General features: G+C 46.6%; 1 protein-coding gene across 2 annotated transcripts in view; it reads right to left on the reverse strand.

Annotated features, from left to right (window-relative positions):
• TBX5 (T-box transcription factor 5) overlaps positions 1-26,099 on the reverse strand; it is a 93,807-nt gene that overhangs the window by 46,966 nt on the left and 20,742 nt on the right. The window contains exon 1 of one of the 2 annotated variants that reach the window (XM_053368444.1): positions 695-1,103. The exons of the other annotated variant lie outside the window; for it this stretch is intronic. The gene's annotated coding sequence lies outside the window, so the exon portion shown is untranslated. Of the gene's footprint in view, positions 1-694; positions 1,104-26,099 lie in introns of those variants that run through there. 2 annotated transcript variants of the gene reach the window in all.

The following is a 26,099-nucleotide window of genomic DNA, read 5'->3' on the forward strand; positions in this document are numbered from 1 at the left end:
ACTTAAACCACGAGCGATTGTGTGCACGAAGTTCCACAAACAACAGAGGCCAGCAGCAACAAGGACAACCCAAATCACAGCCCAAACAGAGAACGTGTATTATGGGTATAGAGGTGCACACGCACGCACACTGAGTAAAATACCACGAGTTGAAGCGCGTAGGCACACGGCCTGCCTTCCTGAGCTCTGTTCGGCCCGGTTGAAACCTAATTCAAGTCCAAAGGCTGCTTCCAGAGACTCCAGCTATGAGCTCCTTTCTCAAAACTAGACTCTATGCAACACATCTATAAGCACGACCATCTTTAAAACCAATAAACAATATCTATATATGTATATATTTAAAATCGATAGGCACGATCGAGGCGCTGAGAAGGATGTTTCGGGGCATCTATACCGACAGGGAGGAAAAACCACGTGCTTAAATCTCGCCCCCACTGCAATCCATGGGAATCCAGGGAGTCACAATTCGGACCGGATTCGGACCGTTCATTTGGCACGGGTCAGTCCCATCATCAACCACGGGACATTCTGAAAATAGTAACAATCCGACATTCTCATTCTCTCTCTCTCTCTCTCTCTCTCTCTCTCTCTCACACACACACACACACACGCACACACACACACACCAAAATTCACCATTGCTGCATAGAAGAGACCGATCCCCCCAAACTCTGCTAAAAGGACCAACTCTCACCTTATGAAACCCAAACCAGCTATGCAAGGGCTCCGAAGCAGCGCTGAAGACGCCGCAGACGACCACGACGATTTCTGTCCCTGCTGCTCCAGGTTCAAACAAGACCAAAAAGATTCGTGGGGAATCTCCTGCGGAGGTAGCGCCCTTCCAGGATCTTGTCAAGGCGAGAGACAGGCTTGCCCAGCCTCGCGAGCGATTTGTGGCCTCTGACAAATTAAATATTACTGTTTATTACCAGCCATACTCCAATAAAATAAAGCGGGTTCGAGGCGATCGCTCCTATCTCACCAGCGCCTGCACCTATAGGACACGGAGACGTCACCGCGCACGCAACCGGCCCCTTTGTCATGCTTGAGCGCAGCAGTAATGGAAGGTTAATTTGTGTTCTTCTGCTTTAAATCCCCATCAGTCAGTTTCCCCCTCTTCTTCTTCTTCGTCTTCTGGAATTTTTTTTCCTGGGGGGGCTGCTAGTTGCAATTGGGAGGAATGTAGCCCTTTTCGAAGGAGGAGGGGGCGTCCTAAGCGGGCAGAAAAGGTGGGGGGAGATACGGAGGTCTGAAAACCCAGATTCTCGTGGACTAGATGGAGGGCCAACTGGCCGTATCGCTAGACCGCACTTGTGGTGGAATTAAACCGCATGTGTGTCTGCATGGCTTGCCCTGTTTCTATATATTACAGGGAGCGTAAAGAGCTGCATCTTGCAAAGGCGATCCTGGCAGATCCGATCGCAGGAGCCCATCTCTCTCTCTCTCTCTCTCTCTCTCTCTCTCTCTCTCACACACACACACACACACACACACACACACACAGCGATATTTGGATAGATCTGACATCGCAGGCACGCTGATCTCTCCGGGGGTGGGGAGCAAGAATACTGACCTTATAGCCTCCTTTCTTTCCTGGTCCCCAGTCCCCAAATTTACTGTCAATGGAGATCGGGGGATATTTTTGTTTCGTTTTGCTTTTTTTATCATCTACATTTTTGTAACCCCTCTCTTCCAGATATTTCGCAAGCTGGCCGTGGCAATCGTTCGCCCTTTGCGAGCACAGCTTGCTAGAAATGCGATGCCTTCCCCAGCAGGAATTAAGACTGGGGGCGGGGGCGCTGGGGAGAGGCAAGAAATGGTTGCTACAATAAAATACGAGATGAACCCTGGTCCACCGGGAAGACTGGAAGATTCCGCTTCATGATCTAGCTAGGAGGTAAGAGCGGGGTAGGGTGGGAAGAAGTCTCTCCCTTAGTCCCGGACCCAGGTCGGACCCTTGAGGGATCCCCATTTCCAGACCGGCTTTGAGGTGCTGATGTCCTCTGTTGGCCGGCTGGATTCAGTCAGAGGCTTCCGGCTGAGGATTTGAGACAAGGCCCATCAGAGGGGCCTGAGTACCAGTCTGCTAGGGGTGGGGAGTTGGGGGGAAGCGGCAGGCGGAGGGAGTGAAGCACCTCAGAGTTGCAGATGGGCATCAGGTGAAGACCACCCCCCCCCGAAACAAAACGGCCGCAAGGAGCGACTGAGAGCAATCCGTCTCCTCTCTCCGTGTCCTCGCTTCATTGTCTTCCTATTCCATCCCGTTGATAATTGACTCATAAGGATGTGGGGTGGGTGTGTGTTTTAAAAAAGAAATATTCCTGCGGGCCCTTTAAAAATTGAAGGCCTGGGTAACTCTCAGAACAAAGTCATCCCAGTAATTAGGGACCCGTCCCCTCCTCTTGCATATTTGATAGGCCAACCTTTATATTCTAGGCTGACGATTTGTGTGTGTTTGTGTGTTTCTTTGCTCCTTTTAATGGACCTAGATCGTGTCCAACGTTTCGCCCTCCTGATTCCAAAGAGAACCGCCCCAGTTTCTTATGGTTGAAAATAAAGAAAATGTTTTACTGCTTTCCATGTTGCAAAGCATTGAACCGAGAGGGTCCTCTGCGTCCATTTGGTAAAGTAGGCAGAACATCACGCCGAGGGGTGCTTTAATAGAAATCTAATATAAGTGAGTTTTGATTAAATTGCCATATTTCCCCAGGCAAATATCCGTAGAACTGTGGCCGGGACACAAACAGAACTAAGCCTCGATGAGCTCTGTGGGGCTTGCTTCTGAGGAATTCTCCCGAAACAAGGGAATTTCTTATTGCAACCCTCGAAAGCATTTAAAGCAAACCTACACTAGATAATATATGTGGATGACTGGTCTCCTAGCTAAACAGCTCAAGAAGCACTCAGCTCGATCCTAAACATACTGGCTCAGAAGTCCCTTTGAGTTCAACGGGACATGAACTATAGGATGCGCACAGCCCGAAGGGATTTAGTAAAAAAGCAATCAAAAAAAAACCCTGGACTTCTCATCACCTTGCGACTGGTTGTTCCTAATCAAGGCAATAATTATCTTTTAAAAAATTTAAACCTAAGCACACACCTGGAAGAAAGCCCTATAGGACACAACAGAACTAACTTCTGCGAAAATGTGTGTAACTTATTGCGCTGTAAGTTCGGGCTTCTCTCCTACACAATGGACCAACATAGCTTCCTGCAGTAATTGTACGTCTGTATTGTCCCCCCCCCCCCAATCGATATCTATTTGGGGCGAAGGGAGCGGGGAATTACATTTAAGAAATGCTTTTACGGTGGCGCGCGCGTGTGTGAAAGAGAAATAAAACTGTATTTAAAAGGTGAACTTTTGTCCTGATAAATGAGTTTTCATTTGGAGTGCAGGTTATTTAATTATTTCAGATAAATATATACTGGGGTTGTGGGGGGGAGACAAAAATAGACAGCCCGAATCAGTTTACAGCAATGTTAAAACAAAACACTGCTTTTTAAAAAAGAAGTTACCCACAGGGCAGAGGTTAGACTTAAAACTAAAGAACTGAAAGTATTGATAATAACATAAATTGCGAGGAAAGCATGCAGAATTTCTCCCCCTTGCCTCACCAGAGGACAAATTCTGTGGCAGAAGCCGCTGTCCCAGGAAACACCGAAGGAGGAACAAGCAGATGGTTCGTTTCCTCTTCCTAGTAATTTTCTGGTTTCTTTCAGTGCCCCCCGCCCGCTCTAATTTCCCTCTGCTCTCCGCCGCTGCAGCAGTTGACGATCTTGCAAAGTTGCAGTCCGAAGCATATCCTCTCTCCTCGAAATCGGTTGGGCTTACTTCTTCCGAGGTGTGTGGGGGGGGGCACAAGGCGACAGATTCGACAGCTGGAATTGCTCTCGTGGAGGGGGGAGTCCTTCGCCAGGCGCGCTGGCTCTTAAGGGGTTGCAGGATTGCTCCCGATCCTTGACACCAGGCGACTTGGATGGATTCCTTCCTATTTCGGTGGATGAATGGGCAAAAGGGCAGCGCAGCCCGACCTCAGTTCTTCGGTGCAGTCCGCATGACGACTCCAGCATCAGGCTTGCAGACCCCTCTCTCCGCCTGCCCAGTGGCCTGATTGCTGGGGAACGAAATCGGCGGAACTGAACATCTGAGAAATTGCCATGAGAACCGTATCTGTGCAACTGGGTTGAGGATCCCACCCATACAGTTTTGACTACATAAAAATGGGGGGGAGTGACATCAAGAGGAAGAGAGCCACATCTGTTAAAATGGGGCCATTTAACCGCAGAACCCTAGTAGTTATTTCTCAAAAGTCAGGCCCACTGGGGATTGTTCCCTAGCCAGCGTGCCCTCAGTATATCGCCGGTTTTCTTCCTTCACTTTGCATCCTAGAGCTTTGTCGCTGAACCTGAAAGATTCAGAATCTTCCAAATAATTTTTTTAAAGGGGAAAAAAAGAAAACACCTTATGTTTTGGCAATGAATCGTCTTTTACTGTACAGGAGGCTTGGATCCAGGATCCTCATTGCTGCGAACAGTTCCATTAATTTTCACCGCAGCTGACAAATGTGGCCTTATTGTTCTCCACCCCTTCCTGCAGATTCAGGTACCTGCCCAGACTGAGAAACCCTCATCACATCGTACTATAGTAAATAGGAAAGCGGCGAAGGCTTCATTAATTCTACCGAACAGCTAGAGAAAACTCAGTTGGTAGCACAGGTTTATCTCTCTTTTGGGGGTGTGTGAATAAATCTGCATTTGTTAAAAGTACAAAGCTGTTAAAAGGAAAGTGAATATATGGCGGCGGAGAGAGAGAAAATCCCTCTCAGCGGTTCACTTCCTCTTACTCTGCCTGGAAACCACAAAAAAAGTCTGCAGAAGCGCTAATTTTCAATGGGCAGCATTTACAAAAACGCTTAATACATACACACATCACACACAGGGAAATAATGTACTCGAAATTTAAGGGGAAATAATTATCATGGATTGCAATATGCCCCCAAAGCTCAGAAAGAATATTATCAATTAATTATTATGGACTAACCATATTTATTATTAAGAATGTAATAATAATATTTGCCCTTCTAGGATTCCCTGAGCTGAATGAGACTTTTAACACTGCTCAGAAACTATTGCGGACTGCACCTAATAGCGTTCCTGCAGCTTGAGTTAAGTAGCACCCAGTTAGTTCAATGGGGCTTTGCTTTCAGATGAAAAGGGCGTTGCCGTCTTGATTGGAAATCAGTTCCATTCAAACCAGCGGGATTTACTTCTTGGTCACGGAATCAAAGGGGGGAGCCCTTCTCTTTCGTTCTGCATTTCGATTTATATTTATCCCCGTATCGCCGTGAAGTTTTCTGTATACGCTATGCAAGCCGGAGGCGACATCTGAGAACCCGAAGGAGTTTCAGCAGGCGAGTGGTGGACCCGATCCAGCTGAAAGCAGGCCCGCTTAGAAGCGAGACCCAACACTCACTCAACATGGAGCAAAACTCACCCAACTGCCCTGAGATATCCGCGCAAAGTAAGACTCTTCAGGGTATCCCTCCGCCGTTCTGGTGAAGCCAACGGGGCCGGACTAAGTCCTCTGGTTCCATTGATATCGATGGGACGTCCGGCCTGATCCCACAGGGTCTCTTCGAGTCGAAAGCTCCGTTATTAAAGGGGCTTTTACTTCCCAATGAAATGATTTAGACACAGGCCTGATTTTAGCTGCGTCAGGGCCATCGCTTTCCCCAGGAGTCGGTGCTGTTGGTAGGTCGGCCCTGGGTTCACATTAAAAACTGGGGACTGGGGTTTGACTGCAGTCGCTATTTTATTCCCCACCCCCCACCACACAAATAAATAAACACCGAAACTGTTTGACGTCAGACGCTGCTTTGAAGGAAATGAGAATTTCTTCTCCTCACCTCCCTCACCTCTAACCCTAACACCCCCAAAAAAATACCCCACCCCACTGGTTTTGAACTGGATTGCTGTGGGACTCAAGAACCGGGCGGTAGGTGTACCCGGCCTCTAATTTCTAAAGTCACAAACAGGTGGACACATTTTTTTTAAAAAAAGTTATTTATTTTTAAACAGCTAGTTCAGGTGCTTTTTTATTTTTCTTAGATGAAAACCCCATTTAATATCCACACACACCCTTTCTCTTGCAGTCCATTAATCTCCCCCTCCACCTCAGGGTTGCACGAAATTGAAAGGCAAACAGCGCGGCCTTAATAGCGCCTGCGTTTAGAAAGAGCATATTGTATTTAGGCGGAGTAGAAACAACTTAGTTCTCTTTCTCTTGAAGAAGTTGCTGAGCGCCCTCTCCCCCAGGCATAAAGGCAAAAGGACGATTGCTATTTTCTGTTGTCTCTTCCCCAGCTCCTCTGCGGCGCTCGTCTAGGACGAACTGAAAAGAAGCTCCCTCGCTCTGCAGGTCTCCAGTGTTGCACAGCCCCTGCAAAGTTCCCCTTGGGCCGTAGTGGCAGAGCATCTAGAAGGTCGTTGGTTCGATCCCCGCCATGTCTAGACGAGGGTGGGAATATCCCTTGCCTTGAAAGCCCTGCAGAGCCGCTGCCGGTCAGGGCCAACCATAGTGAACTAGATGAGCCATGGGTGAAGAGAGGTAGCTAGTTAACTAGGGCGTCCGCTTGGCATGCTGAAGGTTCAATCCTCTGAAGAACCACTTCCAGTCCGTGAAGATGGAGCAAGGGTCTAAGTCCGCCCAAGCCAGTTTCCTATGTTCTGCTGTTTAAAGAACAGAGCAAACTCTAATACTTTCATACTAGGAAAACAGAACAAAGAGGTTTTTTAAAAACCAAAACCCACCCTGCAGGGGTGAGGGGTTTTTTTGCGGGGGGAGAAGCAACTTCTACTTGTAGGTAGACAGCTAGCACCTCAGGGTTCAACCTAGGCCGAATACTAATCTTCCATTTTCATGGAGTGTTTTTGGTTTGGTTTTTGACCACGACCACACAACCTCCAGTGACTCAATCCGGAGAAAAGTTGTGTCCTTAAAATGTGGGATTTTGGTCAGTTTTACCCTTTCCCAAGGGAAGAAGCAAAGCAAGCGGACGTTCCAATGGCCGTGTCAGATGATGAACTTTCTCGAGTGTCACCGAGCTCTTCCTCGCTACCCCTTCTTGGCCTCCAAAACCTGCTCTCTTCCCACACGGCGAGAAAATCTGCATCGTTACAGTGGTACCTCGGGTTAAGTACTTAATTCGTTCTGGAGGTCTCTTCTTAACCTGAAACTGTTCTTAACCTGAAGCACCACTTTAGCTAATGGGGCCTCCCGCTGCCGCTGCGCTGCCTGCACGATTTCTGTTCTCATCCTGAAGCAAAGTTCTTAACCCGAGGTAATATTTCTGGGTTAGCGGAGTCTGTAACCTGAAGCGTATGTAACCCGAGGTACCACTGTATTATTTATGCTTGCAATTGATGCCCCAACCTTTCCTCCAAGCCAAGGGGCTCGAGGTGGTGTACAAAGTTTCTCCCCCCACACTTTATCTTCACCACACCCCTGCGATGCAGGCAAGGCTAAGAGGCAGCGTCCGTGGCCCAAGGTCACCCGGTGAGCTTCGTGGCTGAGTGGGGATTCGAACTCCGCTCTCCGCCACCTAGGTCAGTACACCACATCGGCATCCTTTCTTCAGATTCAACCGGACGCCAACTGGTCTCTCATGGAGCTCAGTTGGCAAAAGCATAAATGAATGAGCGAACAAATAAGCAAACAAATTTCCCACGCTAACGTCACCCTCACTTCGCGCACCTTCCTTAATCAATTACTTAATGGGCGAGAGAGCTCTCATTGACGCCAGAAGGGCCATGCTAATCTGCAATTGCCAAACATCGCGTCAATCAACGCCCGATCGCCACCTAGAGAGGGTGGTGGGGTAGAACCCCCCACCCAAGCCGAGATAAGCCCCTTCTTCGCGGACTCTGAAGAAAGGGGTGCAGGCCGGGGCTTGCCTTCCCTTTCCCTTTCAAACAAGCAATCGCTCTTCATTCATAGAGTTTCATTCACAGAGTTGGAAGGGACCCTGAGGATCATGTAGACTAGCCCAACCCCCTGCAATCTAGGAATATAGAGCTGTCCCATACGGGGATCGAACCTGCAACCTTGGCCTTATTACCACCACTCTCTAACCAACTGAGCTGTCCTCTTGTAATGACATTGGGTAGAGGGGTAGGTAGGGTACCTGGGTGTGAGGCAAAAGCTCCCCCGTCGCGATTATTTCGTTCAAAAGAGAGAAGGAGGGAGGGAGGCAGTGTAGTGTAGTGGTTAGAGTGCTAGACCACGACCTGAGATACCGGGGTCCTAGTCCTCACACAGCCAAGAAGTTCCTTGGGTGACCTTGGCCCACAGTCACTTTCTGTCAGCCTACCCTATCTCACAAGGTTGTTGTGAGGATAAGATGGGGAGGAGGGAATGTATGTATACCGCCTCCAGCTCCTTGGAAGAAAGGCGGAATATAATTCTCATAAGTAAACAAACTAAACTGAGCCCCGGGATGTTAGACCCATTCCACTACCCTTCACCAATAGATGGGATGGTTCTTGCTGGGGCAAAGGAAGAAGACGGCTGTCCTAAGCACATGTCACTGAACGGCTCCTTTGTGAGATTCGCTTGTTCTCGCCACCCCTCTGTGGCCTTCTCCTAGGGCGAGTTTAAGACTGTAACCTCCTGGGGACTGAGGCTTCTCTCTTTTAAAGCAGCGGGGTGGGCGTAACTGGCCCTCCAGATGTTTGCTGGACTCTAACTTGTCCATCAGCCCCAGGTCAGTGATCAGGGAGAATGGGAGTCAGAATCCAACCACATCCGGAGGACCACAAGATCCCCAACACGGATGGCGAAATATTCGTCGAAACTGATAATATTTAGGAGGAAATAGATTCGAGGAGTGGGGGGAGGGAAAGACCAGAAATAACTTTGCCTGTCTTTCAGCCATCCAGGGCTTAGTTCACCCACGGGCACGTCCATCCCCACCTCGCCACGACCGCAAGATCGGGTGATGGCTTCCACGTGTGAACGGGCCACCACGGATCTAACTTCACAGAGAACATGCGTGGCCTCCCCAACCTCACACGCGCTTTCTAAGAGCGTTTGGGACACGCGTTAAATTGCCCAGACTTCAGGCGTCCTGTGTTGAACATGGCTGCGGAGCGGGAACTGGAGTTATGAACTGATAGGCCAAACTCGTGTGTGTGTGTGTGTGTGTGTGTGTGTGTGTGTGTGAACAGCGACTGAAAACAATTCATAAATATTATAACGGATTTCTCTTAAGAGTTCTGGTGGACAAGCAAAAAAGCGGACAATTTATTTGTTCGTTTTATAGCTAGCTACTCGGCGAAATCCTGTGCAAGTTTATTAGGAAGTCAGTACCGCTTTATTCAATGAGGTTCTCTCCTTCAAAGGATGGAGTAGTGGAAAACAGCTCTCGCCATTCTGTCCCCCTGGCGTCCCGATCCTAAAAAGTTTTCCAGTCCGCAAAAGAGAGATTTAGAAGTAAGGTGTGTCCCCTGGTGAAATAAACCTCATACAATTGTGTCCATCAACTGATCTGTCGATTGTGCACGTGCATCGTGGAAGTTTTGGAAGATGCTTTCTTTCCGACGTAGGAGAAAGGGCCGGTGTCTCCTTTAAATATGGTGATCGCTGCCAGAAGTTTTGCAAGTACTTAAGATTTTGTTGTTGCTGCTGCTGTCCCAACTCCACCCCGCATCTCTGGTCCGATTTCTAGGAGCACCCCATTAGTCGGTTCGCTTTAAAACCAATTAACCCAGCCGATTAATCGGCTGGGCTTTGCGGCTCTGATATTTAGAAGCAAATGCCTCGACCTTCAGTGAAATATACAAGCGTATAAGGTTGTTAATGTTACAGTGCTAAGACCCTCCCGAGTTTCTTTCCAGTGAGATCCTAAACAAAGTAGGGCTTGATCCCTCTTGAGGGAATTTAGGCTGCGATCGTAACTCAGATTATCTGGGTGAAAGCCCCGTTTAATTCAGTAAGAGTCCTTTCTGAACAGGCATAGCTAGGATACCCTATATACACTGAAATCTCAAGCATACCTGGAAATAAATAAACAAGAGAGCGAAAAATTGCAAATATGTGGATTGCAAAGATCTGGTCCTAGGGGTCGCTCCCAGACGGTCGCTTATTTCGGGGTGAGAAGTGAGTCCATAGCTAATGTCCTTCTTTGCGAACGTCGCTTGGGTTATCGCTTTCAAAAGTAGAAAAGGGACTTTTCCAGCTTTAAATTATGTCTTTATTAACGGGGGGGGGGGGGAACGTTGCGGCAACGGCGACCGCTTCTCTCCCTTAGATATTTCAAAAATATCATCTGCTTCGTGGAGTAGGCGGTTAAATTGATTCTTCTATTTTATCTTCACTGGGCAGTTAAAAGCAAGGAGAGTAAACAGAGGCTTGGAGATAAGATAAAGAAAAATGTGTGTGCCCGCAATTTTGCTCCCGAAGTCTTAATAAACGAAAGCGGCCCTGGAACCTTAAATGTGGACGGGGTGGGGGCGGGATCTTCAGATCAGAAGATGAAAGAATCAGAAAAACAAAAAAGAACAACTAGTCTCAAAATTAGGGACAGGGTGGAATTCTGAGCAAATTTTCGTGGAAGTAAACAGGCGCGGGGCTGCGCTTGGAGATCCACAGGGCAGAATCTGCCCTGCTCGCTTTCCCTTAAATCTTCAAGATATAAAAGTACAAGAGCCTATCCGCTCCCTCAAATGAAACTCCAGAACTCAAGCCGCGGTGGTTTTTGGGGACCCCTGACACCCGGAGTCAAGTCGCCCTGAAATAAGGACTCGAGGTTGATCTATTTATTTGACCTAGTCAGGAATCTTTACTCCCCCATCTAGCCAAGATTTACATCTTTTAAAATCCTATAGAGTTAAAATGAGCGAATTAAACAGGCGCTTGAATCATCAGTTGAGACTTAAAAGCGTTGAACTTTGCTGGATCCGACCGAATCGCTCCCTCTACCGCTGCTTAAACGCCACCCCATCCGAGAAGAGCGTTTTCCAAAATAGGATTATTCTTCCCAGGAGGCTGGTTTCGAGACTACGGAGGGATTTAGCTAGCCAGCTCTCTACCAACCCCGAATCAAAGTTACCCAAACGGATCCTCTGCCCACATGAATACTTGATCTCCCTGCGCTGGACAGAGGGATCGCTCCCTAGTTTAGAATTGGGTTCAAGGTGGACACTTTTACTAGATTTCCTTCGAAAGTTCAAAGAAAGAAAGAAAGAAAGAAAGAAAGAAAGAAAGAAAGAAAGAAAGTAAGTTTATTTCCCATTCGATTGTTGTAAACCGTCTAGGGCACGTTATCCCGCCAAGGCCGCATATATGAATTTCAAATAAAAGCACTCTTAAGGTCAATCATCATTTCTCAGAATTTCCATTATTATCGTTACGGATATTTCATAATTCATTTATTTGTGAGAAGTCAATCTCCAGAATTTTCAGTGAAAAAGAATTAATAAAGAAAAACCAAGCAAAACAAAATAAAATAAACGGGGCGGCGGCCAATGATTTCAGTTGCACGTTCCCATTATGGAATTCCGGAGAAGAGACCCGATTTTAGGTTTGTGTATTCGAAAGTAAGTCCTTTTCGGTGTAATAGGACTTAATCCCAAGTGAGGATTGAATAGGATTGTGTCCTAGACACTTCCCTTTTTCTAAAAGGGTAAAAAGAAATGGACAAATTTGTATGTGTGACGTAGAAAGCGAGGGCAAGAGAATGAGATTCTCTTCCCCCACCACGACCAACATGTGGAATTATTCTTATTTTGGGATTGGGAATATACCCGGTTACAATGAGTTATTATTACTGCACCATGAGTGCACATAGCGCCTCATATTTTTTATTATTTCATTCATTAAATTTGTTAGTCTTTATCTTGCCCGAGGCAACCCAAAGCGACAATAATAACCATCATGTTATTACTTATACCTCTCTCCCTCCTACGGGGGAAGGGCCGTAGCTCTGCGGTAGAGGATCTGCTTAGCATGCAGAAGGTCCTGGGTTCAGTTCCCAATGGTAGGGCTGGGAACAGCCCCTCTGCCTGAAGCTCTCTGGAAAACCACTGTAGAACATACCGGGTTGCAAGGACCAATGGGCTGACTCAGTGCACGTTCATAGAACTGTAGCGTTGGAAGGAACCACCAACGCCAGCCCTTTGCAATCTTCTCCAACCCACAGCCCTGAGATTAAGAGTCTCACGCTCTACCAACTGGAGCTGACTAATTTAAAAGAGTCCATGTGTCCATAGGAACCACCACAGAATATATTAAGCTGTATTCCTTGGAAGACAAAAGTTAGGTTTTTAATATATTCAAGATCGGGCCTTCGAACCTGGCTATGAATTTCGGCTATAAATCTCGCCCAATTCCTCTCTTCTGGAACTTGTAATGGCGCCCCTAGTGTCCGCGAGCGAGAGGTGCGGGAACTTCAGGAGCACGACCGTGGCTCTTTTTCCCCACCAGCCTGAGTTTTGTCAACATTTCCCACTGAGTAATCGCTGCTACCCAAAGCCAAACAAGCTAACAAGCCAAACACCAAAACACTCTTTGATCCCAGTGTTTGCTTGTTTATTTTTTAATATCTCTGCCGCAGGCCAGCCAGGTTACTAGTCCTCTCGACAATATTGAGTTGCTGTTGGCTTTATTTTTTGCTTTTTCTTCTTCTCCTCTCTCTCCATCTTATTAAAAGCGCACTCAACAAGGGATTGTTTGGGGTCCCCCCGAGTCGCTGGTGGTTTGGGGAGGGTTTGTTTTTAATAGGCCGGGGGAACAAGACGGAACACATGTTAAGTTTAAGCAGGTTCATTGAATCACGGTAAATCAAATAAAGTTTACGACTTCAGCAGGAAATGCGGGGCAAATGAGGAGGGGGAGGAGAGAGCGTGGGGGCGGGGAGAATCCCCCCCTTCGCAAAGTCAGAGCAAGCTGAGGGGAGGGGAGGCTGCTGAGGGGGGGGGGGTGCCAGGGGTTCTCTGTGTCCCCCGCCTCTTCTTCTCCCTGAAGCATTCTAGAGGATAAAAGACCCCGGACCCTCACTGGCGGCTTTCGCTTGGCGCCCGGAGGAGTGTTCTCAATCATTTGTCCATAAGTCCAGTCCACATCAGGAAAAATTTAATCACTAGAAAGCCAGACCCAGCAGCTTAAAAGGGAAATCGCCATTTCCCCCTCCCCCTCCTCTTCTGCTCTTCCCCTCCCTCCCTCCCCCACCCCACCCCTCCGGTCCTGGAGTGGCCAACACTTTTGCTAGACAGGCCAAGATTTTTGGTGGGCTGAAATCTGAGGAAGAGAGCCCCCCTGCCTCGGCGCACTTTACAAATAATATACACAAGAAATTGCAAAAAGCTTTAGTCTGCATATTGGAACAACGCTGGCCTCGATCTGCCTATATAATAAGAAGCTAATAACGTCGGCCTTTGCAGATAATCGTCGTCATAAAGCTGCTCCCCCACGAACATTTAAAACAAAAAGAGTTCCCAAAAATCTCGTCCAAACTTCGAGAACTGCCTCCCCACTTCCATCGACTCGGCCTTTGCGCTCCCCCAAGTCGTGGTTCAAAGACATAACCGAGGTCCTGTTTGTGCACCAAAAACACACACACGCCCCCTGCGCTCCCGGTCAGTCGCGGAGAAAATTTGCTGCCTGGAGTAAACTTTCTCTGTAAATGTGGGAAATCCGTAAAAATGTTCTTCCTTATGGTCAAAAAGCAAATGTAGTAGCCCTAGTACACGGGAATCCAAATTAGGACTATGGGTGAGTTTTCTTGTTCAAGAGTTGATGCATTGGAATTAATCAGTTTCAGCGGTTCTGCTTTGATATGACGGTTGAGCTATCACGCGAGCAAAATGACTGAGTAAGCTTTCAGGTTGTCCAGAATCTTCACCATCCCAAACTATGGCTTTTGGAACACAAAATGCATCTCTCTCTCTCGCACAAAAACACACAGTTACTATACATCCAAATATCCACCATTGTGAATAAAGTTGGTTTGAGCCCCTTGTTTTTGTTTGTTTGTTTCAGAGTTTTTATAGGACGCCTTTCCTCCGGATTGGAGCACGAGGCGGCTTTCCAGACCCAGCGCAAGATCTGCATAGCAATCAAACCAAAGAAAAATGGTGCACGTATTATACAAATCAGCAACCGTTAGTAACAGCGAGATCCTAACCATGTCTACTCGGAAGTTAAGTCCTCTTCAATTCAGTGGGGCACCCCCCCGTAAAGTGGGGTGAAGATCGCAGCCTAAACCTCAGTTCCAACTATTGCATCAGCATCATCGGGTTCCAGAAGCCCAGATAAATATATATTCCTCCACCTGTCCTGAAAATGTGATAATTGGGGGGGGGGGCATTGTCCTATTTTAATCTCGAGGGAGTTTGAGCGATTTCTTTGACTCACAAATCTGTCTTCCTTTTGGAAAACGTGCAAGCGAAATCCTGCGCGCGTTTTCACAGAAGCAAATTTCACTCTGTTGGTTGAGGAACAAATTTATACTGAGTCAGAACTTCGGTGCATCTAGTTCTGACTGGCAGCAGCTCTTCGGGGTTTCAGATAGGGGGCCTCTCCCAGCCCTACCTGGAGATGCCATCGGGGGTTGAACTTGGGACCTTCTGCATGCAAAAGAGATGCTCTTCCATCCACCTGGAAGCAACCTCCCAAGTCCTTGTACTGCGACGTCAGGACGCGTTTCTGAGGAAAGGCTCCTGGACCGTCTCTCTGGTCAAGGCTGACAAGTTTTTGGCACCCATACTTACTAGCTCGCGGGAGAAACACGTGGCTCCCTCTCTCCCTAACCCTTGAACTGGAGTTTCTGCCTTCCGATTCTTAACATAAGGTCGAGCAGGCCAAAGTGAGCACTTTTATTTACGGGAAATTAGTAGGATTCGACTGAGCGGCGGGGACAGGGGGCTGTAGCGGCGAGAGGTCAATTAACTGAATCGAAGGGGTGCGCTTTCATATAGTGTCTAGGACCCAAGGGCACGATGACGGGGTGGTGAAAAAATTCTGGATCGTTCCCTAAAAACTACACAAAGTGGGAATAGCCAGCCTGCAAAAATCTTGCAAATTTTCATTGTGCATAAAATGATACTTTTATTCATGAAGCTATTGGGCACGGGGGGGCTGGCGTTTTCAGGCAGTATTCTTCGTTATTGCTCAGTAAGCTGCGCATTAGAGACTTTTAAACATATATCACATTGCATTTATGGTTTAGTCCGTTAAAACATTTTCGGGTATAGGGTCTCCCCCCGCGTTTTCCATGGGTTTAAGATGATATCACTGGGGTACACACACACACACACACACCCCGCATTTGTGAATTGAGAGACTGGCATTCCCTTCTTAGTCACACAAAATAAATTGGATTTTTGTCTGCTGGGGGCATATCGTGGGTGGTAAATTGGAATGTATCGCTGGAAATAAAACTGGATCTAGAATCCCTGGGAGCGATCTAAGGCGAACAAGCCAGCGGGGAGTTCTCCTGCGCAAGCTTTACTGAAGTGAACTGGCAGCTCCTCTCCCTTTTCCAAATAGGACTTGCGCAGCAGAACGTCTCGGGCAGATTGGGCCCAACTTATTTAGGACGGGCTTTTTATATGTCTTTCATTTGCAAAGGGGAATCAGCAGCCTCTCATGTTGTCCTGAACAGAAATCCTGAACCCACCGACATTTCGTGCTAATTTGCATTTCCCTCGTGGTGCTGCTGTTGTTCTTGCTGGTATAATTTGTGTTTCTTTTATATATTGCAAGTCCCCAGTCCGACCCAGAACTAATTTAAATAGGGAAATTGTTTCTAAGCAACGAATAAAATAATATTGCCCCCAATGCAATAAATAACGCTTGGCACTGGTGCAGGTAACATCCCCAAAGCGCTCCTTAAAAAACCCCGGTATGGTAGGCAATATTAGCACCGCGCACACACAAATATACCCCCCTAATGCAGACAGCGAGCAGAACCTGCCTAAGGACATCTGCCAATATGTGTGTGTAATATGCAATATTACATATGTAATAATAGTACATATGCAACAATGTGTGTAATATACAATGTTATACTGAGGAGTTCAAGGCAGCGTCCATGAGTCGCTCTCTCTTTTTGTCCTCATAACAGTCCTGTGAGGTTGGGTGGAGGAAAGAGAGAGAGAAGGAGGGGAAGAGATCGGTCCAAGATCCCCTCACTGAGCTAAGTCATAGCCCACAGGAAGACTCGAACCCCTCTCTCCACTTTTCCACTGCCTCTTAGCGGGACTCCAACCGCGTTCAAGAGGTATTGTAGTTTAAGCGCAACTGAAGTCAAGGCAAATAAATGCAGAACTTAGTGGGACTTGTAAGCATGGCTAGGGGCTCTGCAGTTCACAAAGCTCTGCCGCTCTAAGTGTTTCCAACACTGACTGCCAACGCCTGTCCAGGGTTTCAGGCAGGTGTCGTTTTCCGGGCCTACCGAGGATTGAACCCAGAACCTCCTGCATGAAAAACCTCCGAGCCCTTCCCCACAACTTGCGTCTTCTGCGACCCAAGAATTCGATGCAGTGGGGAGATGGGAGAAAAGAACAGAACCTACGGCGCTTTACACAAACCTGTGCCTTATGGGGGTAATCTGCCTCGCTGATCACAGCATTAGGATCGGGCGCAAAAGTGGCGTAGATGACTCTCAAACGGGAGAATGGGAACTCTGGCTACTACAAATCTCTCTCTCTCACACACACCGTCTGTTAAAAAAACAAACCCGAGGGCGTCGCTCACACCCAAAATATAGTGCAATTCTGTCAAATCTCAAACGCTGATGTTCTCTTATTCTGCCCGCTACACACACACACACGCGTACAATGTTTCATCGATGGGACGGGAGCCTTCTGGAAAGTTTCCCCTCTCCATTCCGTCCAGGGGACAAAAATTCAAATCACAACCCAAAATTCAAGAGCAAGCCACGTCTCTCTTCCTTGTCCCCTCCTCACATCGCCCCATGCCGCCTGCCCCATTTCCCTGCTTCCAGTTAAACCGGCTCCCGGCCGCCCCGACGGGGATGCTGCGGCCTCTCCGGGTCGGTTTGCAATCATATTCCTGAAGGGAAACGCGAGTCTGGTTCTAAATGAGTTCTACATACCTATCAACAGCTGGCTTTGCCCGAGCACCGCATAAAGGCGTGTGTGTGTCTTGGGAGGGTGGAAAGATCTCGCAAAGGTCATAAACCTGACTGACACGTAGCAATATTTAAGGGCCTAATTTGAACGAGCCTAATGTGGCCCGTTGATCCCAATGACGACAGTCGGGGTTCCTATTAGTTTCATAATTGCTGATCGCCGAATGTTGCTTATTTATATGTGAAATAAGCAGGGAGGGGGGGCAGGTCGCTGCCTGGGGTTGCTAATTTTGGAAAAGAATTTTCTGAGGCCTTCCAGGAAAGCTGAAAGGGGGTGGGGAGGACCCAGAGAGCAGGCTAGTCTAGCGGGCGAGCTCGCAGAGGCGTTTTTAAAGCGTCTCCCTTCTCACAGAGCAAGAAAGAGGCTAGGTCTCCGGGTGCATAAAAGTTGCTAAGACACCCCGGAAGTCAAAAACTTCAGACCCTCATAGTTAGCCTGTCTGTCTCTTTCTTCACCCCCACCCTGAAGCCCTGGTTGGGCGAGGCTTTGCTTTATTCCATTCCTTGTTTGCAGATTTTATGGGTTGAACGCGTTTCCACCCGGAGTAAAGTGGCCGAGCGCAGTTGCCACTGAAAAACGACGCGGGCTTAGACGAAGTCACAGCGAAACTCGTCGCCTCATCATGGGTTTTTATTAGGACCAAGGCTCAATTCACATCGCCTGAACCCAGCCCAGGGGTCCTTATTTATATAGCGTCCTCGCTGCGCCTGGAGCTTGATGAACAGGACGAGGAGGAGGAAAGACAAGCGTTCAGGAAGGCAGGTCTTTGCCCGGAGGCGTTTACAAACTGAAACTGGCAGGGACATCGGGTTCTGGAGCTAAACTCTGGAGAGATCCAGCTCCCACCATACCAACATGGAGTCTAATCCACAAGATCCCCAAACCCACAAGGTGAAGGGGAAACCCACCTCCCCGCAGAGATCTACTGGCATGTGCCAAAATACGCTATACTGGTATCCATCCACCCATCCATCTGTCCTCTTTAAACAGGATACAACATAAAAGCAGTCACCTATGGAAAGTGCTCACGTTTTTGGTTTTTTGTTTAAAATACCCCCCCCCCCCAGTTCAAAGTCACAAGCTGCCCATATTTGGCGCGGGGGAGAGGGGAGCCGATTTCACCCCTGTCAAATAAATAACATACCCGGAAATCTAAGGTTTCCGGTCAACTGCCCCCGTCCCCCCCAAAAAAAAATCTTCACTATCACCCAAATTATTAGGGAACTCAGCGGTCTACAGCAGACATAGGCAAACTCGGCCCTCCAGACGCTTTGGGACTACAACTCCCATCATCCCTAGCTAACAGGACCAGCGGTCAGGGATGATGGGAATTGTAGTCCCAAAACATCTGGCGGGCCGAGTTTGCCTCTGCCTGGTCTACAGGGATAAAATGGCAGCGGCGATCGAAGGACTGGTAAAATAATTATCTAGCTCTCCAGGGTTGAACAGTAGCCCCCGATGGAAGAGTTTCTCTCGCCATGAGAGTCGTCCAAAAGCAAAGTTTAAGGAAGCTTGTCGACATTTTCCCCTTCTTTCGTAAATCGATATGAGTCGTGCTTGAGGGGAAAGGGGCCACGTTAGCTGAGCCAGAGATCGTAAGAAGAGTAGCTCGATTTTAGTTTCCTGTCCTCAACGTGCTGTGGTTTGCACGACGGATGTCCTCAACAGCATCCAAGACCACTCTGAAATGAAACGGGTGCGGGGATTAATTCTCTCATGCTTCCAGCAACTAAGAGGAAGGTCCGAGAGAGGATCGGGGGTGTTAGCAGTTTGATTGCTTTTTTAAAATAGTTTCTGGTTGTGGAAGTGGAAGGAAAGGGCATTCCAAGACTTACTGGAATAGATATTTAGAAAGGGTGAAAAACGGGTTGCCCGTCTACTGAAAATAAAAGGGAGATGAGAATAACTGCTTGCTCAAGATTTGCATTCTAACGAATCACTAATACAACAACAATATACTCTAAATGACTTTTTAAAAAACCATTTCAAGCTCCCAAACGCTTTTGCTGAGCCACAAGGGGTGTGAAAACAGGGAGACACAAGACTGCGAACTGTTGTGCTCCAGTGGTCTGCATTCATACTGGTCGAGGACTCCAAGGGGGTCTGAGGGCAATTTGTTTAAACTTGGATTTTGCGGGGATTGAAATTACAGCAATTTCTAAGTGCCAAGCAGGCCAGCCAAAGTGCCTGACCAATCAGGCATTGTATACTGATTTATTTATATACACACACTGCTTTCACACACAATATTTTATAGACACACAGTTCCCCCTCTCCTTCTCCCCCTGAAAACTGGGCCATCCCCCCCTTTGCTGGTTTTAATGCTGCTCTGTTGTTTCAAGCCATTTGATTTAAACCTGTGGGTACCTGTGCGTGGTTGGTGCAGCTTTACGTGTCGATAAAGCTTCACAACTGGATAATGGGCATAAAGGAATGATATTCTCCATGCATAAATAGCCATTCATTCATTCATTCATTCATTCATTCATTCATTCATCTGGTGAGAATCTACCTTTCCCAAAAAGACTTTGAAACCAGTTTCTGAAAAGTTTCCAACAATCACTTAAGGGGCCTAGCTGGGTTCTTGTCAACCCAACCTATATGTGTCTTACTTGGAGTAGAAAGTTCAACTCTTCTCTTTTTAGGTCACATCAGGGTTTCCTTCTGAGTAAGCATGCCCAGGATGGGGCTGCTGCAGATATGAATTATTTCCTCCACCACATACTCCCAAGGCCTTGGGATGATATTGCTATCAACCGCATGGAGGCCGTAGGAAAAGGTGCAGGATAAACAAGTTTGAGACAGACAGAGATGATCTGGTTGGCTTCCTGGGCCTGGACTTTCTAAAAGCTTTTGACAAAAGACCTCAGGAAGGATTCCTGAGTAGGCTTAGCAGTCATAGGATAAGAAGAGAAGTCAGGAATTTGGTTAGGTAATGGGAAGCCGAGAGTAGGAATAAATGGAGTTCTCCTGTGCTTTTCAACTTGATCACAAACAATTTAAGAGTTAGGTGTAACCAGTACACCACACTTCCTCTCTCTTTAAATCCATGGTGTAAATGTGGCCTCAGCACCTGAAAAAGCAGAGACATCACCTTGCCAGCAAAGGTCCTTATAGTTAAAGCTATGGTTTTCCCAGTAGTGATGTATGGAAGTGAGAGCTGGACCATAAAGAAGCCTGATCGCCAAAGAATTAATGCTTTTGAATTATGGTGCTGGAGGAGACTCTTGAGAGTCCCATGGACTGCAAGAAGATCAAACCTACCCATTCTTAGGGAAATCAGCCCTGAGTGCTCACTGGAAGGACAGATCCTGAAGCTGAGGCTCCAATACTTTGGCCACCTCATGAGAAGAGAAGACTCCCTGGAAAAGACCCTGATGTTGGGAAAGATGGAGGGCACAAGGAGAAGGGGACGACAGAGGACGAGATGGTTGGACAGTGTTCTCAAAGCTACCAGCATGAGTTTGACCAAACTGCGGGAGGCAGTGGAAGACAGGAGTGCCTGGCACTCTTTGGTCCATGGGGTCACGAAGAGCCGGACGCAACTAAACGACTAAACAACAACAAAAAATGTGGCCTGAGAAGGTGCATTGGCCATACTATATAGTAGCCTTAGTTAGATCCCCTGACTTAAAAACTACTCCTGAACTTCCAGCCTGGCTGATGTTGAGAGGGACCTTCATCTGCTGGTCAGGTCAGACTCACCCACCAGCTTTCCTCTTTCCCTCCTGCAGTCTAAGCCCCAGCTTGTTGCAGCTGCGAAGGGAAAAAGCAAGAGAGAAAAGCACTCTGCAGATAAGTGAAAGTGGTATTTTTATAGGCTGATAAAGCCAAGCTTATCTGGGTTTCTCTTCTCTCCCCCTCCTCCTTCTTCCCAAGGGTCCCTAATTGGACATCCCTATCCCCCACCCACCCCACAGTCTCTGAGAGGCTCAGGCTTTTTTGCACAATATTTCCAGACACCAAAACGCCTGCTTTGTTTTGCCCTAGCCCAGGTGGGGGAAAGTTGTATGGATGTGTATAGAAACTAGGAAAGGATATATTTCTTAGACGTTATCCTTCCTTACTCGCGCTTGTGAGTTCAGCACAGCACATCCCTTTGTCAGCAAAAAATAAGGATGTTGCTGATAAGCTACCTTTAGCATTTTAATTTAAGTAACCCAGGATGCTTTACTGCAGACTGCATTTCCTGGTATTTCCCCCCATTTCTCCCCCTTAAAACAATAAACATGCAAAACAGTCTTCTTATAAGTAAATATGGATTTACTCACTCAGTTTCAGAGTAGGAGTCTTGAGGCAGGCTTAAAAAGTAGTTACAGACATATATTATAGATTAGATTAGAATTGGAGTCTGAGATGTGACTCAGCCTCAGCAAATCCCTAGTCATTGATGAAGCATTGAAGAGATTGGATAGCAGGGATATGAGAGAGAGAGAGAGAGAGAGAGAGAGAGAGAGAGAGAGAGAGAGAGAGAGAGAGAGCTGGCCGGGCAACTGACCAGCTTATAAAGGTTGTGCCCCTTTACCTGGCTGGACACAGTAGGAGTGGCTCTCACAGGGAGGACTTCCTGGAGACCCTGTGAGATCCAACTTCCTCTCTCTATGTGTCCTCTCTAGCAATCAGTAGTTGGTTTTGACTACCTTATTTTAGATATTCCACATCTGAGATGTTCAGGCTTTTAAGCACACTACTTCCAGATGCCAAACCAACCTGCTTTGTTTAATCCTAGCCCAGGTGGGGGAATGTTTCTGCACCTTTGGGGTGTGCTCCACAGCGCCCTGCCAGATAATATTACTAAAAATTGTGTCATTTCTATGGACTCTCAGAATGTCATTTTTAAAAAAATGAATAGATGATTTTGACAATCATTACAAGGCATCTACATCTGGATTTACTAGCCACCGAGGAGGGATAATATTCTAGCTTGGCTCCCAACTCAGATCATTTCATTGGAATCACAAAAGCAGCCCAGTTCCCTTCTCTTAATGATCTCTGTACCTGCTTTTCTGAAGTGTTATTTGCTACTTTTCTATTTAAGGAGTTTACATCCTCCCTTTCCTCCTAGGAATTCAAAATAGCTTATTACCAGTGTTGTCGTTGTAACAATTTGTAGGCCACTTCCCCACAGAAATGTACCCAGGGTAGTCCACAACAACAACAACACAACAGCAAAAGTCAGTAACAATATATCATTACAAGTCACAGTCTGATACTAATCTATTCCACAACATAATGGGACAACTTAAATAAATGATTCATTTTAATAATGTCATCATCATATTTTACATTCATTATAAAACTACTTTCACTTGCAAGGTTGTTTACGAGTAGGATAGAGGGGTTTTTTTGGGGGGGGGAATGATTTTTTAAAAATGTAATTTATCTAATTTTATAGTAAGATAACGTATAGGAAGATAACAATGCTACAGGCTTATATCAGTCTCATATAAGAAAATATGTGAGTGAGGACACTGTCCAATTAGTGAATCATCGAATACATTGCCAAAGCTTCAACTACCCATGACACAGCCTCTCCATAAGTAAGCATGAGTGGCTGGAGGTCTTACATTAATGTCATATCTATTTACATAGTTGATACATGGGGACCATACCTTATCAAAATGGTTGTGTTTTGTTTGGCCTTTAACAACTCTTGCATTAGCTGTCTGAAAAAAAGATCCCATGTGGCTTTCAGTTCTGGCAGGAGTTATTGCAGATTACTGGATACAAAGCAGGAGATGCACTCTTGTGTACAGGACAGTGTGGGGGACGTGTGACCCGCCTGATGTTGTCGGATTACAACTTCGAAGGAGCGTCTCTGTGGGAATGTTCAGGGTGGCAGGAGAGGATATATTGTTTATTAATATCCTTCCCAACTTGCCTTAGCAAGTTCCTTCACGTAGCAGAGTTTACATTACCCTTTTACATGCACAGGGATGCGGGTGGCGCTGTAGGTAAAACCTCAGTGCCTAGGACTTGCTGATCGCATGGTCAGCGGTTCGAATCCCTGTGGTGGGGTGAGCTCCCGTCGTTCAGTCCCAGCTCCTGCCCACCTAGCAGTTCGAAAGCACCTTTAAGTGCAAGTAGATAAATAGGTACCGCTTTATAGCGGGAAGGTAAACGGCGTTTCCGTGTGCTGCGCTGGCGCTGGCTCACCAGCTGCAGCTTCGTCACGCTGGCCACGTGACCCGGAAGTGTCTTTGGACAGCGCCGGCTCACGGCCTCTTGAGCGAGATGAGCACGCAACCCTAGAGTCGGACACGACTGGCCTGTACGGGCAGGGGTACCTTTACCTTTTACATGCACAACAGATAGCTGGTTGCAGGCTTGTGTAAGCCTCTCACTATTCTACAATTCAGTCTGTCTCAGATTGAATTGTACAGTTCCTGGTAAATTCCCTTTAATCCCTCTTAAAAGAATAAAGACACAACAATCTCATTTAAAGACAGTAAAACAAGTTTCCTCACATCAGTACACAGCAGTTGGATTTCTGAAGGCAGACTTAGTTACAAATATGTACATGTGGATCTACCCCACATGGGGGAATAATCCAGTGCTTATGCTAGCTGGAAGCTAAAAAACTAGCTAAACAAAGACCTCTAGTCACATGCAAGGAAGGATGCTCCAGCCCAGGAAAAAACAGGAAGTTTTGACTGGCTGGACCAAACATCCCCTTGCATGACCACTTTAGGAAAACAAGGAATGTTGTATTTGACTGCTCCCAGTGGATTACATCCTACAATCTCCACCCCCACTCAGGTCCAGCTCTGAGGGCCTTCTGGAGGTTCCCTCACTGTGAGAAGCGAAGCTACAGGGAACCAGGCAGAGGGCCTTCTCAGTAGTGGCACTCGCCCTGTGGAACTCACTTCCATCAGATGTCATGGAAATAAACAACTGACTTTTAGAAGACATCTGAAGGCAACCTTGTACTGGGAAGTTTTTAATGTCTGATGTTTTATCATTTAAATATTCTGTTTGGAGCCACCCAGACTAGCAGGGAAACCCAGTCAGATGGGTGGGGTATAAACAAATAATAATAATAATAATAATAATAATAATAATAATAATAATAATTAGATGGGAGATGGAATCCAACATCTGGAGATGTGCATATTCCCCACTTGGGTCACTCATTTAAACACGACTTGTTGATTTTAGGGTGAGCAACCCATTCCACAGGCCACTTTAAAAAACAACAACAATCCACAACACATCACTTGAGTTAGTGTTACTGTAAATGTTCCAGCTAATAGCCTCCCACCTCCTATGTATCTATACTGGGAAATATCCCATTTGATTAAATAGGGTTGTTTGTTTATTTAGAGTTAGTATGGTATAATAGTGAGAGGGTCAGACCAGGACCTGGGAGAGGTTCAAACCCTCACTGGGCCATGAAGCTTTTACTGGGTGATTTTGGGCCAGTCACTACCCACCTCACATGGTGTTGTGGGGATTAAATGAAAAGGGGGAGATGGTTTTATGCTGCCTTGGAACTCCTTGGAGAAAAAGTGAGCTATAAATGCAAGAAATCAATGTTTGTTTGTTTGTTTGTTACATGTATATACCACTTTTCCTCAAATAAGTTAAGGTGGTGAATGGTATTATTTAGAAAATGTATAGATTACTTGGTAAAAACAATTGTTTAAAACAATCTCCAGAAAGATAAAGTTTATCTATATGGAAGATAAAGTTGTAGAAATACACTCCTGCCCCCTGCAAGAGGTCTGTCTGGTATCATCACCTTCATTGCACAATTTTCATCAAATGTTGTAGGCTCAACTCTTTCCCCTGATCTTTGACGCTCTGTGTGTGCATGCGTGTATGATTTTATTTATTTATATATAAAACGCCAGTTTACAGCAACATAAAAAAACCAAACCAAACAATGACATCATAAAAAGTTAAAAGCAAAATTAAAAGCAAAATGGAATTAAATACATCAACATGCCTTTGTGGGGTATGTATTTGCAATTGCCTGCACAGGCCTGGGAGAACAAAAAAGTTTTTAGCAGGCATTCAAAACTTGGCACAGAAGGTGCTCAATGAATCTCTGTTGGCAGGAGATTCCACAGAACTGGGCCGATGACACTAAAGGCCGATGATACTCAAGTATCCAGAGAACGGATACTGCCTAAGGTTCTCCCCCTCCTAATTTTTCTCTCCCAACAACTCTGTAAGAGCCACACAGACTCTCTCACTGCACAACAGTGGCTCTCTGATAAGCATGCCTGGAATTGAACTTACAGTGGTACCTCGGTTTAAGAACAGTCCAGTTTAAGAACGATTCGGTTTACGAACTCCGCAAAACCGGAAATAGTGTCCTGGTTTGAGAACTTTTCCTCAGTCTAAGAATGGAATCCAAATGGTGGAAGGGCACCGGTGGCGGGCGGCTTCATTAGGGAAAGTGCACCTCAGTTTAAGAACGGTTTTGGTTTAAGAACGAACTTCCAGAATGGATTAAGTTCGTAAACTGAGGTACCACTGTACTTCCAAGTAAGCATTTAGAAGACAGTCATGCAGACCTGAACATAGGAGTCTGGATTCAACAGTGTTCTTCCACCTTGGCGTCCCAGAGGTTATTGGACCACAACTCCCATAATCCTCAGCCAGCTTAGCCAGTGGTCAAGGACGATGGGAGCTGTAGTCCAACAGCAACACTGGATAGCTCAGTTGGTTAGAGTGTGGTCTGATAATACCAAGTTTGCAGGTTCGATCGCGGTATGAGATGGCTGCATATTCTTGCATCACAGGCAGCTGGAGTAGACGATCTTCAGAGTCCCTTCTACCTCTACAATTCTATAATTCTATGACACCTGGGGACCCAATACTGAAGAATACTTATTTGAAAGGTCTATTGCACTCTCTTGGTCTCCCTTCAAAATAAACATGCTTGTGATTTGGTTTCCATCATGGAAGAAATGTGGGACATGAATGAATTAAAACAAGCC

This window comes from Podarcis raffonei, chromosome 16 (genome assembly GCF_027172205.1).
Source record: "Podarcis raffonei isolate rPodRaf1 chromosome 16, rPodRaf1.pri, whole genome shotgun sequence".
Taxonomy (NCBI): Eukaryota; Metazoa; Chordata; class Lepidosauria; order Squamata; family Lacertidae; genus Podarcis; species Podarcis raffonei.